The sequence below is a fragment of the Schistocerca nitens genome, chromosome 8 (assembly GCF_023898315.1).
Source record: "Schistocerca nitens isolate TAMUIC-IGC-003100 chromosome 8, iqSchNite1.1, whole genome shotgun sequence".
Classification (NCBI taxonomy): Eukaryota; Metazoa; Arthropoda; class Insecta; order Orthoptera; family Acrididae; genus Schistocerca; species Schistocerca nitens.
The window spans coordinates 23,476,232-23,492,572 of record NC_064621.1 but is presented as its reverse complement, the minus strand read 5'-3'; the positions used below and the strand labels follow the sequence as shown (position 1 = coordinate 23,492,572).

Below are 16,341 nucleotides of genomic sequence, written 5' to 3'. Positions count from 1 at the left end.
GCAAATCAGCTTCAATCGCTTAGTGCCATCTCAGTCGGTTGTAGAACGTACCTCACCCTATGAGATACAATGGCGAGTTGCCGCTATTACCAAAGCGGCGGCGGCGCCGACGACGGCGACGACGACGACGACGACGACGACAACCGCGAGGGTCTCTATCAGGGGTAGAAAATACATCACAAGAACTAAGTATTTCACGTCGGCATTCTCCGGAGACTCCCAAAAGCAGCAGTTTCTGGTGCCTACTTTAATAGCACCATTCGCACTATTCATTTGCGAGAGCATTTCTTAAATACCGCACCCATTTATAATTTGTTTCATCCTTGACCGCTTTTTTCGAAAGGGCCACGGTGGGAGGGGCTTTTACAAAATTCATTTGCCTCCTGTGAGGATCGAACTCACGACCTCTGGTTTACTAGACCAGCGCTCTGCCACTGAGCTAAGGAGGCGCCTCCTAGCGCGCTTTTCGGGCACTTTGTTCTTATGGACTAGTGAATCGGAGATCTTCAGCTGGAAACGCACCGCATTAGCGACCATTATTTGCATTTAGCTACCACAGCTGCTGCTTTCCTACACATCTCACACGATATCGATGTACACCTAAAATTCCAAAACAACACATTTATTTCATTTCAGAGTTACTTTCAGCTTCAAATACCATTCCTCTGATATTCATAAGAAGCTAGGCATCGTCGTAACCCGTTACGTTCATTACGCAAGGCTCACGAGAGGGGCGCAGGTTGCATCCGCGTAGACACAAAATTTTGCGCCGCCCAGCGTGGGGCTCGAACCCACGACCCTGAGATTAAGAGTCTCATGCTCTACCGACTGAGCTAGCCGGGCTCCACACAATGCTTTACGAGCCATACAATACTGATGGGACCTGCGACCATCTATGGAAGATCCTTTTGACTACAGCTTATTTCCTGCTGCCACAAATGAGCTACAATCCTATTCAATGAAAAATTGTCTCCGAAAGGCATCAAATCTGCTTCAAATGATACGTGGCTATCAGCACCATTATTCAACACACATGCTCGACTGTGCGCAGACGCCTGTGGCGTAGCTCTTGGGCCCTGAATCAGACGCAGTAGTTCCAACAAAAACTCTCCTGAACGGCACTGTGCCGAAAATTTCGCTACAGATCACCCTTGTCTTGCTTGAGCTTCAGGTAGACGCCGGTTTGCAGCCAGGAAGCGGACAGCAGCAACTTTCAACTAGTTTTGTAGTACTCAAACAACACAGTAAAACAGCATGCATCTTTTGCAGAACTGGAAAAACTCGACCGTGACAGGATTCGAACCTGCAATCTTCGGATCCGAAGTCCGACGCCTTATCCATTAGGCCACACGGTCACTGGCGCAATACGCTTCCCCAAACACACCTCATTATCGCCATTTGTGCACTTCCCGGAATGAATTTACCATCTTTGACGCAATTCTCCAATTTCAGTACTAAAAATGCGACGCTACTTCTTGCTGTGTCCCATCGCAAGTTACATTCAAGCCCTTATGACGCTCATCAAACAAGAGCTTGCAAATCAGCTTCAATCGCTTAGTGCCATCTCAGTCGGTTGTAGAACGTACCTCACCCTATGAGATACAATGGCGAGTTGCCGCTATTACCAAAGCGGCGGCGGCGCCGACGACGACGACGACGACGACGACGACGACGACGACGACGACGACAACCGCGAGGGTCTCTATCAGGGGTAGAAAATACATCACAAGAACTAAGTATTTCACGTCGGCATTCTCCGGAGACTCCCAAAAGCAGCAGTTTCTGGTGCCTACTTTAATAGCACCATTCGCACTATTCATTTGCGAGAGCATTTCTTAAATACCGCACCCATTTATAATTTGTTTCATCCTTGACCGCTTTTTTCGAAAGGGCCACGGTGGGAGGGGCTTTTACAAAATTCATTTGCCTCCTGTGAGGATCGAACTCACGACCTCTGGTTTACTAGACCAGCGCTCTGCCACTGAGCTAAGGAGGCGCCTCCTAGCGCGCTTTTCGGGTACTTTGTTCTTATGGACTAGTGAATCGGAGATCTTCAGCTGGAAACGCACCGCATTAGCGACCATTATTTGCATTTAGCTACCACAGCTGCTGCTTTCCTACACATCTCACACGATATCGATGTACACCTAAAATTCCAAAACAACACATTTATTTCATTTCAGAGTTACTTTCAGCTTCAAATACCATTCCTCTGATATTCATAAGAAGCTAGGCATCGTCGTAACCCGTTACGTTCATTACGCAAGGCTCACGAGAGGGGCGCAGGTTGCATCCGCGTAGACACAAAATTTTGCGCCGCCCAGCGTGGGGCTCGAACCCACGACCCTGAGATTAAGAGTCTCATGCTCTACCGACTGAGCTAGCCGGGCTCCACACAATGCTTTACGAGCCATACAATACTGATGGGACCTGCGACCATCTATGGAAGATCCTTTTGACTACAGCTTATTTCCTGCTGCCACAAATGAGCTACAATCCTATTCAATGAAAAATTGTCTCCGAAAGGCATCAAATCTGCTTCAAATGATACGTGGCTATCAGCACCATTATTCAACACACATGCTCGACTGTGCGCAGACGCCTGTGGCGTAGCTCTTGGGCCCTGAATCAGACGCAGTAGTTCCAACAAAAACTCTCCTGAACGGCACTGTGCCGAAAATTTCGCTACAGATCACCCTTGTCTTGCTTGAGCTTCAGGTAGACGCCGGTTTGCAGCCAGGAAGCGGACAGCAGCAACTTTCAACTAGTTTTGTAGTACTCAAACAACACAGTAAAACAGCATGCATCTTTTGCAGAACTGGAAAAACTCGACCGTGACAGGATTCGAACCTGCAATCTTCGGATCCGAAGTCCGACGCCTTATCCATTAGGCCACACGGTCACTGGCGCAATACGCTTCCCCAAACACACCTCATTATCGCCATTTGTGCACTTCCCGGAATGAATTTACCATCTTTGACGCAATTCTCCAATTTCAGTACTAAAAATGCGACGCTACTTCTTGCTGTGTCCCATCGCAAGTTACATTCAAGCCCTTATGACGCTCATCAAACAAGAGCTTGCAAATCAGCTTCAATCGCTTAGTGCCATCTCAGTCGGTTGTAGAACGTACCTCACCCTATGAGATACAATGGCGAGTTGCCGCTATTACCAAAGCGGCGGCGGCGCCGACGACGGCGACGACGACGACGACGACGACGACAACCGCGAGGGTCTCTATCAGGGGTAGAAAATACATCACAAGAACTAAGTATTTCACGTCGGCATTCTCCGGAGACTCCCAAAAGCAGCAGTTTCTGGTGCCTACTTTAATAGCACCATTCGCACTATTCATTTGCGAGAGCATTTCTTAAATACCGCACCCATTTATAATTTGTTTCATCCTTGACCGCTTTTTTCGAAAGGGCCACGGTGGGAGGGGCTTTTACAAAATTCATTTGCCTCCTGTGAGGATCGAACTCACGACCTCTGGTTTACTAGACCAGCGCTCTGCCACTGAGCTAAGGAGGCGCCTCCTAGCGCGCTTTTCGGGCACTTTGTTCTTATGGACTAGTGAATCGGAGATCTTCAGCTGGAAACGCACCGCATTAGCGACCATTATTTGCATTTAGCTACCACAGCTGCTGCTTTCCTACACATCTCACACGATATCGATGTACACCTAAAATTCCAAAACAACACATTTATTTCATTTCAGAGTTACTTTCAGCTTCAAATACCATTCCTCTGATATTCATAAGAAGCTAGGCATCGTCGTAACCCGTTACGTTCATTACGCAAGGCTCACGAGAGGGGCGCAGGTTGCATCCGCGTAGACACAAAATTTTGCGCCGCCCAGCGTGGGGCTCGAACCCACGACCCTGAGATTAAGAGTCTCATGCTCTACCGACTGAGCTAGCCGGGCTCCACACAATGCTTTACGAGCCATACAATACTGATGGGACCTGCGACCATCTATGGAAGATCCTTTTGACTACAGCTTATTTCCTGCTGCCACAAATGAGCTACAATCCTATTCAATGAAAAATTGTCTCCGAAAGGCATCAAATCTGCTTCAAATGATACGTGGCTATCAGCACCATTATTCAACACACATGCTCGACTGTGCGCAGACGCCTGTGGCGTAGCTCTTGGGCCCTGAATCAGACGCAGTAGTTCCAACAAAAACTCTCCTGAACGGCACTGTGCCGAAAATTTCGCTACAGATCACCCTTGTCTTGCTTGAGCTTCAGGTAGACGCCGGTTTGCAGCCAGGAAGCGGACAGCAGCAACTTTCAACTAGTTTTGTAGTACTCAAACAACACAGTAAAACAGCATGCATCTTTTGCAGAACTGGAAAAACTCGACCGTGACAGGATTCGAACCTGCAATCTTCGGATCCGAAGTCCGACGCCTTATCCATTAGGCCACACGGTCACTGGCGCAATACGCTTCCCCAAACACACCTCATTATCGCCATTTGTGCACTTCCCGGAATGAATTTACCATCTTTGACGCAATTCTCCAATTTCAGTACTAAAAATGCGACGCTACTTCTTGCTGTGTCCCATCGCAAGTTACATTCAAGCCCTTATGACGCTCATCAAACAAGAGCTTGCAAATCAGCTTCAATCGCTTAGTGCCATCTCAGTCGGTTGTAGAACGTACCTCACCCTATGAGATACAATGGCGAGTTGCCGCTATTACCAAAGCGGCGGCGGCGCCGACGACGACGACGACGACGACGACGACGACGACGACGACGACGACAACCGCGAGGGTCTCTATCAGGGGTAGAAAATACATCACAAGAACTAAGTATTTCACGTCGGCATTCTCCGGAGACTCCCAAAAGCAGCAGTTTCTGGTGCCTACTTTAATAGCACCATTCGCACTATTCATTTGCGAGAGCATTTCTTAAATACCGCACCCATTTATAATTTGTTTCATCCTTGACCGCTTTTTTCGAAAGGGCCACGGTGGGAGGGGCTTTTACAAAATTCATTTGCCTCCTGTGAGGATCGAACTCACGACCTCTGGTTTACTAGACCAGCGCTCTGCCACTGAGCTAAGGAGGCGCCTCCTAGCGCGCTTTTCGGGTACTTTGTTCTTATGGACTAGTGAATCGGAGATCTTCAGCTGGAAACGCACCGCATTAGCGACCATTATTTGCATTTAGCTACCACAGCTGCTGCTTTCCTACACATCTCACACGATATCGATGTACACCTAAAATTCCAAAACAACACATTTATTTCATTTCAGAGTTACTTTCAGCTTCAAATACCATTCCTCTGATATTCATAAGAAGCTAGGCATCGTCGTAACCCGTTACGTTCATTACGCAAGGCTCACGAGAGGGGCGCAGGTTGCATCCGCGTAGACACAAAATTTTGCGCCGCCCAGCGTGGGGCTCGAACCCACGACCCTGAGATTAAGAGTCTCATGCTCTACCGACTGAGCTAGCCGGGCTCCACACAATGCTTTACGAGCCATACAATACTGATGGGACCTGCGACCATCTATGGAAGATCCTTTTGACTACAGCTTATTTCCTGCTGCCACAAATGAGCTACAATCCTATTCAATGAAAAATTGTCTCCGAAAGGCATCAAATCTGCTTCAAATGATACGTGGCTATCAGCACCATTATTCAACACACATGCTCGACTGTGCGCAGACGCCTGTGGCGTAGCTCTTGGGCCCTGAATCAGACGCAGTAGTTCCAACAAAAACTCTCCTGAACGGCACTGTGCCGAAAATTTCGCTACAGATCACCCTTGTCTTGCTTGAGCTTCAGGTAGACGCCGGTTTGCAGCCAGGAAGCGGACAGCAGCAACTTTCAACTAGTTTTGTAGTACTCAAACAACACAGTAAAACAGCATGCATCTTTTGCAGAACTGGAAAAACTCGACCGTGACAGGATTCGAACCTGCAATCTTCGGATCCGAAGTCCGACGCCTTATCCATTAGGCCACACGGTCACTGGCGCAATACGCTTCCCCAAACACACCTCATTATCGCCATTTGTGCACTTCCCGGAATGAATTTACCATCTTTGACGCAATTCTCCAATTTCAGTACTAAAAATGCGACGCTACTTCTTGCTGTGTCCCATCGCAAGTTACATTCAAGCCCTTATGACGCTCATCAAACAAGAGCTTGCAAATCAGCTTCAATCGCTTAGTGCCATCTCAGTCGGTTGTAGAACGTACCTCACCCTATGAGATACAATGGCGAGTTGCCGCTATTACCAAAGCGGCGGCGGCGCCGACGACGACGACGACGACGACGACAACCGCGAGGGTCTCTATCAGGGGTAGAAAATACATCACAAGAACTAAGTATTTCACGTCGGCATTCTCCGGAGACTCCCAAAAGCAGCAGTTTCTGGTGCCTACTTTAATAGCACCATTCGCACTATTCATTTGCGAGAGCATTTCTTAAATACCGCACCCATTTATAATTTGTTTCATCCTTGACCGCTTTTTTCGAAAGGGCCACGGTGGGAGGGGCTTTTACAAAATTCATTTGCCTCCTGTGAGGATCGAACTCACGACCTCTGGTTTACTAGACCAGCGCTCTGCCACTGAGCTAAGGAGGCGCCTCCTAGCGCGCTTTTCGGGCACTTTGTTCTTATGGACTAGTGAATCGGAGATCTTCAGCTGGAAACGCACCGCATTAGCGACCATTATTTGCATTTAGCTACCACAGCTGCTGCTTTCCTACACATCTCACACGATATCGATGTACACCTAAAATTCCAAAACAACACATTTATTTCATTTCAGAGTTACTTTCAGCTTCAAATACCATTCCTTTGATATTCATAAGAAGCTAGGCATCGTCGTAACCCGTTACGTTCATTACGCAAGGCTCACGAGAGGGGCGCAGGTTGCATCCGCGTAGACACAAAATTTTGCGCCGCCCAGCGTGGGGCTCGAACCCACGACCCTGAGATTAAGAGTCTCATGCTCTACCGACTGAGCTAGCCGGGCTCCACACAATGCTTTACGAGCCATACAATACTGATGGGACCTGCGACCATCTATGGAAGATCCTTTTGACTACAGCTTATTTCCTGCTGCCACAAATGAGCTACAATCCTATTCAATGAAAAATTGTCTCCGAAAGGCATCAAATCTGCTTCAAATGATACGTGGCTATCAGCACCATTATTCAACACACATGCTCGACTGTGCGCAGACGCCTGTGGCGTAGCTCTTGGGCCCTGAATCAGACGCAGTAGTTCCAACAAAAACTCTCCTGAACGGCACTGTGCCGAAAATTTCGCTACAGATCACCCTTGTCTTGCTTGAGCTTCAGGTAGACGCCGGTTTGCAGCCAGGAAGCGGACAGCAGCAACTTTCAACTAGTTTTGTAGTACTCAAACAACACAGTAAAACAGCATGCATCTTTTGCAGAACTGGAAAAACTCGACCGTGACAGGATTCGAACCTGCAATCTTCGGATCCGAAGTCCGACGCCTTATCCATTAGGCCACACGGTCACTGGCGCAATACGCTTCCCCAAACACACCTCATTATCGCCATTTGTGCACTTCCCGGAATGAATTTACCATCTTTGACGCAATTCTCCAATTTCAGTACTAAAAATGCGACGCTACTTCTTGCTGTGTCCCATCGCAAGTTACATTCAAGCCCTTATGACGCTCATCAAACAAGAGCTTGCAAATCAGCTTCAATCGCTTAGTGCCATCTCAGTCGGTTGTAGAACGTACCTCACCCTATGAGATACAATGGCGAGTTGCCGCTATTACCAAAGCGGCGGCGGCGCCGACGACGACGACGACGACGACGACAACCGCGAGGGTCTCTATCAGGGGTAGAAAATACATCACAAGAACTAAGTATTTCACGTCGGCATTCTCCGGAGACTCCCAAAAGCAGCAGTTTCTGGTGCCTACTTTAATAGCACCATTCGCACTATTCATTTGCGAGAGCATTTCTTAAATACCGCACCCATTTATAATTTGTTTCATCCTTGACCGCTTTTTTCGAAAGGGCCACGGTGGGAGGGGCTTTTACAAAATTCATTTGCCTCCTGTGAGGATCGAACTCACGACCTCTGGTTTACTAGACCAGCGCTCTGCCCCTTTTTTTTTTTTTTTTTTTTTTTTTTTTTTATCCTTTTTGGGCCTCCCTTCTCCCCATACAGCCCATCCATACGCTCACCTTATTTGCCTTCTTCGGCTAGCTTCTTCGCTTTAGTCTTTCTTTACTTTATGAACTGATGTAACCAAAAATGGGTGTTCCTGCAAACATGGTAAAATAAAAATGTTGGAATTGACGTACAAGACTTCTTGTACATTTTCCGTAATACCTGGGCCACTGGATGCGTGGTCCCATTTGTAACTGAAGAAATGCCTCCTAAAGAAAAAAAAAAAAGTAAATAGTATATTATGTAAATACTTAAAGATCGGCGAGTGTCAAATCCAGTAGGGGCGAGCATTGCTGCCGCCTGATGGGACACTTGGAAGTGAAGCTTTTTTAGGGTTCTGTTGAGGCCTTCTCGGCTACCGTAGCGGCCTCGGGGCCCTCGAAGTCCCCACCGTACTTCGCCCTCAACAGCTATCCCCTACTTCAGCACTCTTCCAAGTGTGGCGCTGAACTGTATTCAGTTAGCCCACTCCATGTCTCTCGAAGAGAATGTTCAACATATTGCCGAAATTCTTTTTGTGATCCTTGGTACGACACAGTCTGTAATATTGTCCCCGTATAAATTCTGTATATTCCAGAATATTGTCATGTCCTTGTTTATTTACAACGTAGTAGATAAAATTTCCCACGAGCCATAATACGACATTGTGTTTTTGTGGAGGAAAGAGAATCTCATCCGGGAAAAATATTGCATCCAACGTAATTTCTCGACCATCAGTCCGCTTAATGAAACAAACCTGCTTCCGAAGGTCGTTCCATATGTCTCTATATCCTTTACAAAGGAACCGATGAGATAAGGTGTCAAGTTCAGAACATTGTAGACATTGATTTGTTTCACAAAGTCCGATGGAATATAATTTCTCATTGGTACTAACGATATCATTTACTACCCTATACCATGCCATTTGGACGTCTGTAGGAAGGAATTTATTATGGAGATTGCTCCAAATGTGTTTCCAGTTGCGATGTGGAAACTTTATCTCCTGCTTATGGTGGGTAGATTTTGATCTTAAACGATCGACCATGTAGCGGCAGTTCCGCTTATGTATGTCGTGTAAAACAGATTCCATGTAACTGATCTCCAAATAGTAAAATCTAATATGTTTCAATTTATAATTGATCGTGCTAATATTGATAGGTGGCTTCAAACTGGCAGGTCTAAAAAATTTGAACAATTGTGATGTTACGCTGGTCGGGTGGTCCTCAATGAGGTGCAGGGATCGCTTTATAAACAAAGCAGTAGTTTTCGTCTGTATATCCGTTAGATCAAGTCCTCCTTCGTCCGGTTTTAAGGTAATCATCGCAGCAGCGACTCTAAAAATTTCTCCTTGCCAAATGTAGCGACAGACTGTCGACATAATAGCTTTTGCTATTCCTTTAGGGATGGGTAAAATTTGCCCCACATACATGGCCTTAGAGAGAACGGAAAGATTTACAAGTTTAGTTTTTTGCTTTATATTGAGCTCTCTCATATGATGTAACAGGAGAGCACCCCGAATCCTGTCCAACATGTTCTTCCAGTTGGATGCAATTGTTCGAAGGGGACAACTATAAAAGGTGACACCCAGGGCTGTATGATGGTCGACACATTTCGCCCAAGCAATAGGAGCTTCCATGAGACCGTTAAGAGGTAAAAACGCACTCTTCGCCTCATTTACTACTGCACCCGTTGCGTTGCAGTAAAGCCGCAAATTGTCTGTCAAACGCAGTATGTCTTCATTGCTTCTTATTATCACACCAACGTCGTCAGCGTAAGCATTGGTAACTTTCTTCGTACCTGAGACGGCGATGCCATCTAAAGCAGCAGTTAAACGTTTCAAAAGAGGTTCCAGCGCAACAACATACAGCATCATGGATAATGGACTCCCTTGTGGGACTCCGTTTCTGATCAAAATATCCTTAGTATAGTGTCCATTCAGGCAGATCTTGGTGTTGATACCAGTTAAAATGTTAGCTAAAATTTTCACATTCGGAGCAGTTAATCCCATACACTTCAAGGTTTGAAAAAGGTATCTGTGGTTGACCCTATCAAACGCCTTGGCGAAGTCTATAAAAGCAAGACCGCCTGGTTCAGTTGTGTTGGAAAAGATGGCGACTATGTCCCGATATTCACTGACAGTCTTGAACATGCTGCGTCCAGGAAGACAAGTCTGATAACACCCTATGGCCTTGTCGAAGACCGGCCGTAATCTCTCCTTGAAAACCCGCGCTATTATTTTGTAATCAGAATTCAGTAAGGTTATAGGTCTCATTTTACCGATATCCTTGATTTCTGTGGTCCTACCTTTTGGAAGAAGCACAGTGATACACTTTTTAAATTCCGGCGGGACGGCCTCTCCGTGCAAGACTTCATTTACAATTTCAGTGAAAGTGTTACCTATTACAGGCCAGTAAGTTCTATAAAACTCTAAAGGCAATCCGTCAGGGCCAGGTGATTTCTTAGAAGGTGACGACTTCAATAAGTCGAAAACGTCGTCTTCGGTTATTGCTGTTCTAAAAACGAGGTTATCCTCTGCCGTTAATGTGTTCGCAATGCTAGATGTGGAGAAAAAGTCTCTCACCACCGGTTCGTCAATCGGTCGTTCACCATAAAGGGTGTCATAAAATCGAAAAACCTCATTCATAATGTCTTTCTGATCTGTCAGGACGCTCGTGTCCTCAGCTCGGAGGTACTCAATAAAATTCCTTCTCCTTTGATGTTCATGGCGGATTAGATGATATATTGAGGTAGTTTCCTCTTCGACAACAGTCGGTGTGTGTGATTTGATTTTTAAACCCTCTAACTGTGACCTCCTGAGAGCTAGGAGCTTTGCTTTGGTTCTGTTAATTTGTAGGAAAATGTCTTGAGTCATCGGCTGCTCGTAGAGGTCGCGTAAGCAAGCATAGTGGAATTCAATTGTATGTCGGACCCATCTCGCGCGATCTTTACTGTACTCTATCAGAGTGGATCGTAATTTTTTCTTGGCAACAGAGGTCCACCACTCTATAGTAGTCCTATATTTATAACGCTGCCTCAGACAAGCCTGCCAAGTCACCGCTATTAGATCCGCGAGAGAGTTCTCTACCAACATGGCGATGTTTAATTTCCACAGAGGCCTACCCCAGTACGTCTTCTGCTTCATTAATTTCACACTGCATCGTACGCCTAGGTGGTCGGAGAAAGTAGTGGGTACGACTTCAATTGCAGCGACTTTGTCTTCTAAGTTCGAGGAAACATAGATCCTATCAATTCGGCTTTGCGACCGACTACTGACATAGGTAAAGCGGACCGCAGTGGGATATTTTATTTCCCACGCGTCTTTCCATTTCATGTGGTGGACTAGACAATCAAGTTCGCCGGATTTATTAAAATTTGGACGTTGGTCCTTTTCCTTTAAAACACAGTTCCAATCGCCGCCGATGAGAACCTCCCTTGGGTTGTCTTTAAGTAAAGTTAAAATATCACTTTTAAAAAACCTAGCCCTCTCAGATCTAGCATTATTTCCCGATGGAGCATAGATATTGATAAAAGTTGTATTAAAAATTGTACATCTAATGCCCCTCCCTGAATCTAACAAACACACATCTTTCAGTTCAATCCCTTCCCTGACAAGGATCGCTGTCCCACAATGACACTCAGGAGCTACATTTAAAACTTGTTTATACCCAGCTACATACAGATCCAAAACTTGAACTTCCTGTAAGAATGCAATATCAGTGTCGGACTGATATAAAAAGTCTCTAAGAGCAGCCACTTTAAGTTCATTCTGTATTTTATTGATGTTTAAGGTAGTCACGTGATACGTTTGTTGCATCCCGATATATGAGTTACTCGAGCTGAAGTTGTCCTAAGGATGAATAAATACTCCCGCCCCGTACGTATCCCTCCTGCGTATGGCACAGTACATTGGGTAAGCCCACTCTATTAATAAAAGTTGTCTTCGTCTTTTAGGGAAGATTTTTCCATATCTTCATCAGAACATTCTTCTCCTTCTTCTGCCCAGTCCAGTCTGGTCCCTAAAGTACTGCGATCGAGCGCGGGTGCCTCTACGACATCTGCAGTTGTAGTGTTAATCTCATTAGAGGATGGTTGGCGTCCGTTTTCAGACTGCATAAGACTGCCGTGTGCTGCAGGGCCCTCGTCGGCACTTGCCGGAGGAGAACCTTCCAACACCTTGTCTTTCCCCTGTATGGACCGGAGCTTGTCCCGTAAAGCAGGAGCCAAACTCTCGGCAGCTTCATGAGCCAATCTCCGCTTCTTGGAGTTTCGTTTTCTCCTTGGGGATCGCACAGGAGACGAGTCTGGAGATTTTCCCGCTGAGGTTGTGGGGGAATCCTCTGACGACTTCTGTCCCTTCTGTTTATCTAAATTTCTGTTGGCAGTGTCGTGTGTAGGCCCTATGGTTGGTGCAGTCACCAGCTCATTGCGAACTTTAGGTGGTGCGCCAGTATCTGATTCCTGCACACAGTGGTGGTCGTTCGCATTTGCAGTGCCCACTTCTCCTCCATTCGACGTTTCCCCCGTTGGCCCGTCAGTTGCCTCTGTATGTAGGACTAGTGGACCTGAAGCATCCTTTTCTGACTGATCGGAAGCCGTCGGACCCCCGTGTGGGAAAGTCGAAGAATGCCGTGCAATGGCAATTCCTGCGGTGGGCAGTACCTCCTGCTGCACATCTGACAGACGTTCAGTCGTAAGGGAGATCTCACGTGTGTCATCAAGTGACTGCCGCTTGTCTGTTTCCCGAACAGCTTCACCGAGACTCGGTACTAAGTTATTCTCGGATACCGCGTGTGCAGAGGAAGCTTCCCCATGCCCTGCGGGGGCCGGTACTGCGGGGTCGCGAGTGTATGCAGCGGCCGCGTAGGTTAACTTGAAACTAACCGCCGGGCCTGAAACTGCAGTGTCCGCAGCCGGGAGCTGTGGAACACGTCGCTTAGTGCACTCATTTCTAATGTGCTCAGTCGAATTACATAGAGCGCAAGTTCGGGGTTGTCCGTCATAGATAACGAGAGCTCGATAGCCACACACAGTGATATATGAAGGTATATGCCTCTGAAGCTCAATCTTAATTTGACGAACGCCATTCAAGACGGGAAACATATAGGACTCTGACCATTTCTCTGCAATGTTCGAAATAATCCTACCATAAGGCCTAAGAACTTTATTTATCTCATCGGCCGGAATCTCGAAGGGCAACTCAAAGACTCTAATAGTTCTGATGCCGAGTCCAGCATGAGAAACGAGAACATCACTGACGGATCCATCGGAATGATTAAACTTCACGACACCACCACATTTATCTACTATAGAAGAACATAAGTCAGGACTTTGCAATTTAACAAAGGCAGCATTTGAAACAAAGGATAAATGAACGCCAACAACATCATCAACAGAAATCTGTACTTTTTCCATGAACCACTGCTTAATCTCAAACGCTTTCGGTCTCACAAAGTTTCTGTCAAATGCAAATTTGATCGTATCTTTCCGCAAAACATTAACCGTATTCATTCTGTCTTCAAATAAATGCTACACAAGTCGCAAGAACGAAAGAAGCGATACAAAACAGACCTTGTACCAGCGACACAGCTGTTGTTTACACCAAAGCGCCAGCACTGCCGCCACACGTCCGTCCCGCACCGTGGCTGCGACTCGAATACGACTCTGCCACTGAGCTAAGGAGGCGCCTCCTAGCGCGCTTTTCGGGCACTTTGTTCTTATGGACTAGTGAATCGGAGATCTTCAGCTGGAAACGCACCGCATTAGCGACCATTATTTGCATTTAGCTACCACAGCTGCTGCTTTCCTACACATCTCACACGATATCGATGTACACCTAAAATTCCAAAACAACACATTTATTTCATTTCAGAGTTACTTTCAGCTTCAAATACCATTCCTCTGATATTCATAAGAAGCTAGGCATCGTCGTAACCCGTTACGTTCATTACGCAAGGCTCACGAGAGGGGCGCAGGTTGCATCCGCGTAGACACAAAATTTTGCGCCGCCCAGCGTGGGGCTCGAACCCACGACCCTGAGATTAAGAGTCTCATGCTCTACCGACTGAGCTAGCCGGGCTCCACACAATGCTTTACGAGCCATACAATACTGATGGGACCTGCGACCATCTATGGAAGATCCTTTTGACTACAGCTTATTTCCTGCTGCCACAAATGAGCTACAATCCTATTCAATGAAAAATTGTCTCCGAAAGGCATCAAATCTGCTTCAAATGATACGTGGCTATCAGCACCATTATTCAACACACATGCTCGACTGTGCGCAGACGCCTGTGGCGTAGCTCTTGGGCCCTGAATCAGACGCAGTAGTTCCAACAAAAACTCTCCTGAACGGCACTGTGCCGAAAATTTCGCTACAGATCACCCTTGTCTTGCTTGAGCTTCAGGTAGACGCCGGTTTGCAGCCAGGAAGCGGACAGCAGCAACTTTCAACTAGTTTTGTAGTACTCAAACAACACAGTAAAACAGCATGCATCTTTTGCAGAACTGGAAAAACTCGACCGTGACAGGATTCGAACCTGCAATCTTCGGATCCGAAGTCCGACGCCTTATCCATTAGGCCACACGGTCACTGGCGCAATACGCTTCCCCAAACACACCTCATTATCGCCATTTGTGCACTTCCCGGAATGAATTTACCATCTTTGACGCAATTCTCCAATTTCAGTACTAAAAATGCGACGCTACTTCTTGCTGTGTCCCATCGCAAGTTACATTCAAGCCCTTATGACGCTCATCAAACAAGAGCTTGCAAATCAGCTTCAATCGCTTAGTGCCATCTCAGTCGGTTGTAGAACGTACCTCACCCTATGAGATACAATGGCGAGTTGCCGCTATTACCAAAGCGGCGGCGGCGCCGACGACGACGACGACGACGACGACGACAACCGCGAGGGTCTCTATCAGGGGTAGAAAATACATCACAAGAACTAAGTATTTCACGTCGGCATTCTCCGGAGACTCCCAAAAGCAGCAGTTTCTGGTGCCTACTTTAATAGCACCATTCGCACTATTCATTTGCGAGAGCATTTCTTAAATACCGCACCCATTTATAATTTGTTTCATCCTTGACCGCTTTTTTCGAAAGGGCCACGGTGGGAGGGGCTTTTACAAAATTCATTTGCCTCCTGTGAGGATCGAACTCACGACCTCTGGTTTACTAGACCAGCGCTCTGCCACTGAGCTAAGGAGGCGCCTCCTAGCGCGCTTTTCGGGTACTTTGTTCTTATGGACTAGTGAATCGGAGATCTTCAGCTGGAAACGCACCGCATTAGCGACCATTATTTGCATTTAGCTACCACAGCTGCTGCTTTCCTACACATCTCACACGATATCGATGTACACCTAAAATTCCAAAACAACACATTTATTTCATTTCAGAGTTACTTTCAGCTTCAAATACCATTCCTCTGATATTCATAAGAAGCTAGGCATCGTCGTAACCCGTTACGTTCATTACGCAAGGCTCACGAGAGGGGCGCAGGTTGCATCCGCGTAGACACAAAATTTTGCGCCGCCCAGCGTGGGGCTCGAACCCACGACCCTGAGATTAAGAGTCTCATGCTCTACCGACTGAGCTAGCCGGGCTCCACACAATGCTTTACGAGCCATACAATACTGATGGGACCTGCGACCATCTATGGAAGATCCTTTTGACTACAGCTTATTTCCTGCTGCCACAAATGAGCTACAATCCTATTCAATGAAAAATTGTCTCCGAAAGGCATCAAATCTGCTTCAAATGATACGTGGCTATCAGCACCATTATTCAACACACATGCTCGACTGTGCGCAGACGCCTGTGGCGTAGCTCTTGGGCCCTGAATCAGACGCAGTAGTTCCAACAAAAACTCTCCTGAACGGCACTGTGCCGAAAATTTCGCTACAGATCACCCTTGTCTTGCTTGAGCTTCAGGTAGACGCCGGTTTGCAGCCAGGAAGCGGACAGCAGCAACTTTCAACTAGTTTTGTAGTACTCAAACAACACAGTAAAACAGCATGCATCTTTTGCAGAACTGGAAAAACTCGACCGTGACAGGATTCGAACCTGCAATCTTCGGATCCGAAGTCCGACGCCTTATCCATTAGGCCACACGGTCACTGGCGCAATACGCTTCCCCAAACACACCTCATTATCGCCATTTGTGCACTTCCCGGAATGAA

At 46.7% G+C, this 16,341-nt stretch overlaps 20 non-coding genes across 20 annotated transcripts; all 20 read right to left on the bottom strand.

The window, feature by feature from the left end:
- Positions 1–377: 377 nt before the first annotated feature.
- On the bottom strand, positions 378–449 carry Trnat-agu (transfer RNA threonine (anticodon AGU)). Its single transcript has one exon. It is a non-coding gene; the product is annotated as a tRNA-Thr (tRNA).
- Positions 450–770: 321 nt separating this feature from the next.
- On the bottom strand, positions 771–843 carry Trnak-cuu (transfer RNA lysine (anticodon CUU)). The gene has a single exon. It is a non-coding gene; the product is annotated as a tRNA-Lys (tRNA).
- A 439-nt stretch (positions 844–1,282) lies between these two features.
- On the bottom strand, positions 1,283–1,355 carry Trnar-ucg (transfer RNA arginine (anticodon UCG)). The gene has a single exon. It is a non-coding gene; the product is annotated as a tRNA-Arg (tRNA).
- A 569-nt stretch (positions 1,356–1,924) lies between these two features.
- Trnat-agu (transfer RNA threonine (anticodon AGU)) lies at positions 1,925–1,996 on the bottom strand. The gene has a single exon. It is a non-coding gene; the product is annotated as a tRNA-Thr (tRNA).
- A 321-nt stretch (positions 1,997–2,317) lies between these two features.
- Trnak-cuu (transfer RNA lysine (anticodon CUU)) lies at positions 2,318–2,390 on the bottom strand. The gene has a single exon. It is a non-coding gene; the product is annotated as a tRNA-Lys (tRNA).
- Positions 2,391–2,829: 439 nt separating this feature from the next.
- On the bottom strand, positions 2,830–2,902 carry Trnar-ucg (transfer RNA arginine (anticodon UCG)). The gene has a single exon. It is a non-coding gene; the product is annotated as a tRNA-Arg (tRNA).
- Positions 2,903–3,459: 557 nt separating this feature from the next.
- Positions 3,460–3,531, bottom strand: Trnat-agu (transfer RNA threonine (anticodon AGU)). Its single transcript has one exon. It is a non-coding gene; the product is annotated as a tRNA-Thr (tRNA).
- A 321-nt stretch (positions 3,532–3,852) lies between these two features.
- Positions 3,853–3,925, bottom strand: Trnak-cuu (transfer RNA lysine (anticodon CUU)). Its single transcript has one exon. It is a non-coding gene; the product is annotated as a tRNA-Lys (tRNA).
- A 439-nt stretch (positions 3,926–4,364) lies between these two features.
- Positions 4,365–4,437, bottom strand: Trnar-ucg (transfer RNA arginine (anticodon UCG)). The gene has a single exon. It is a non-coding gene; the product is annotated as a tRNA-Arg (tRNA).
- Positions 4,438–5,006: 569 nt separating this feature from the next.
- Trnat-agu (transfer RNA threonine (anticodon AGU)) lies at positions 5,007–5,078 on the bottom strand. The gene has a single exon. It is a non-coding gene; the product is annotated as a tRNA-Thr (tRNA).
- A 321-nt stretch (positions 5,079–5,399) lies between these two features.
- Trnak-cuu (transfer RNA lysine (anticodon CUU)) lies at positions 5,400–5,472 on the bottom strand. Its single transcript has one exon. It is a non-coding gene; the product is annotated as a tRNA-Lys (tRNA).
- A 439-nt stretch (positions 5,473–5,911) lies between these two features.
- Trnar-ucg (transfer RNA arginine (anticodon UCG)) lies at positions 5,912–5,984 on the bottom strand. Its single transcript has one exon. It is a non-coding gene; the product is annotated as a tRNA-Arg (tRNA).
- Positions 5,985–6,532: 548 nt separating this feature from the next.
- Trnat-agu (transfer RNA threonine (anticodon AGU)) lies at positions 6,533–6,604 on the bottom strand. Its single transcript has one exon. It is a non-coding gene; the product is annotated as a tRNA-Thr (tRNA).
- A 321-nt stretch (positions 6,605–6,925) lies between these two features.
- On the bottom strand, positions 6,926–6,998 carry Trnak-cuu (transfer RNA lysine (anticodon CUU)). Its single transcript has one exon. It is a non-coding gene; the product is annotated as a tRNA-Lys (tRNA).
- Positions 6,999–7,437: 439 nt separating this feature from the next.
- On the bottom strand, positions 7,438–7,510 carry Trnar-ucg (transfer RNA arginine (anticodon UCG)). Its single transcript has one exon. It is a non-coding gene; the product is annotated as a tRNA-Arg (tRNA).
- A 6,653-nt stretch (positions 7,511–14,163) lies between these two features.
- On the bottom strand, positions 14,164–14,236 carry Trnak-cuu (transfer RNA lysine (anticodon CUU)). The gene has a single exon. It is a non-coding gene; the product is annotated as a tRNA-Lys (tRNA).
- A 439-nt stretch (positions 14,237–14,675) lies between these two features.
- Positions 14,676–14,748, bottom strand: Trnar-ucg (transfer RNA arginine (anticodon UCG)). The gene has a single exon. It is a non-coding gene; the product is annotated as a tRNA-Arg (tRNA).
- Positions 14,749–15,299: 551 nt separating this feature from the next.
- Trnat-agu (transfer RNA threonine (anticodon AGU)) lies at positions 15,300–15,371 on the bottom strand. The gene has a single exon. It is a non-coding gene; the product is annotated as a tRNA-Thr (tRNA).
- Positions 15,372–15,692: 321 nt separating this feature from the next.
- Positions 15,693–15,765, bottom strand: Trnak-cuu (transfer RNA lysine (anticodon CUU)). The gene has a single exon. It is a non-coding gene; the product is annotated as a tRNA-Lys (tRNA).
- A 439-nt stretch (positions 15,766–16,204) lies between these two features.
- Trnar-ucg (transfer RNA arginine (anticodon UCG)) lies at positions 16,205–16,277 on the bottom strand. Its single transcript has one exon. It is a non-coding gene; the product is annotated as a tRNA-Arg (tRNA).
- Positions 16,278–16,341: the final 64 nt, after the last annotated feature.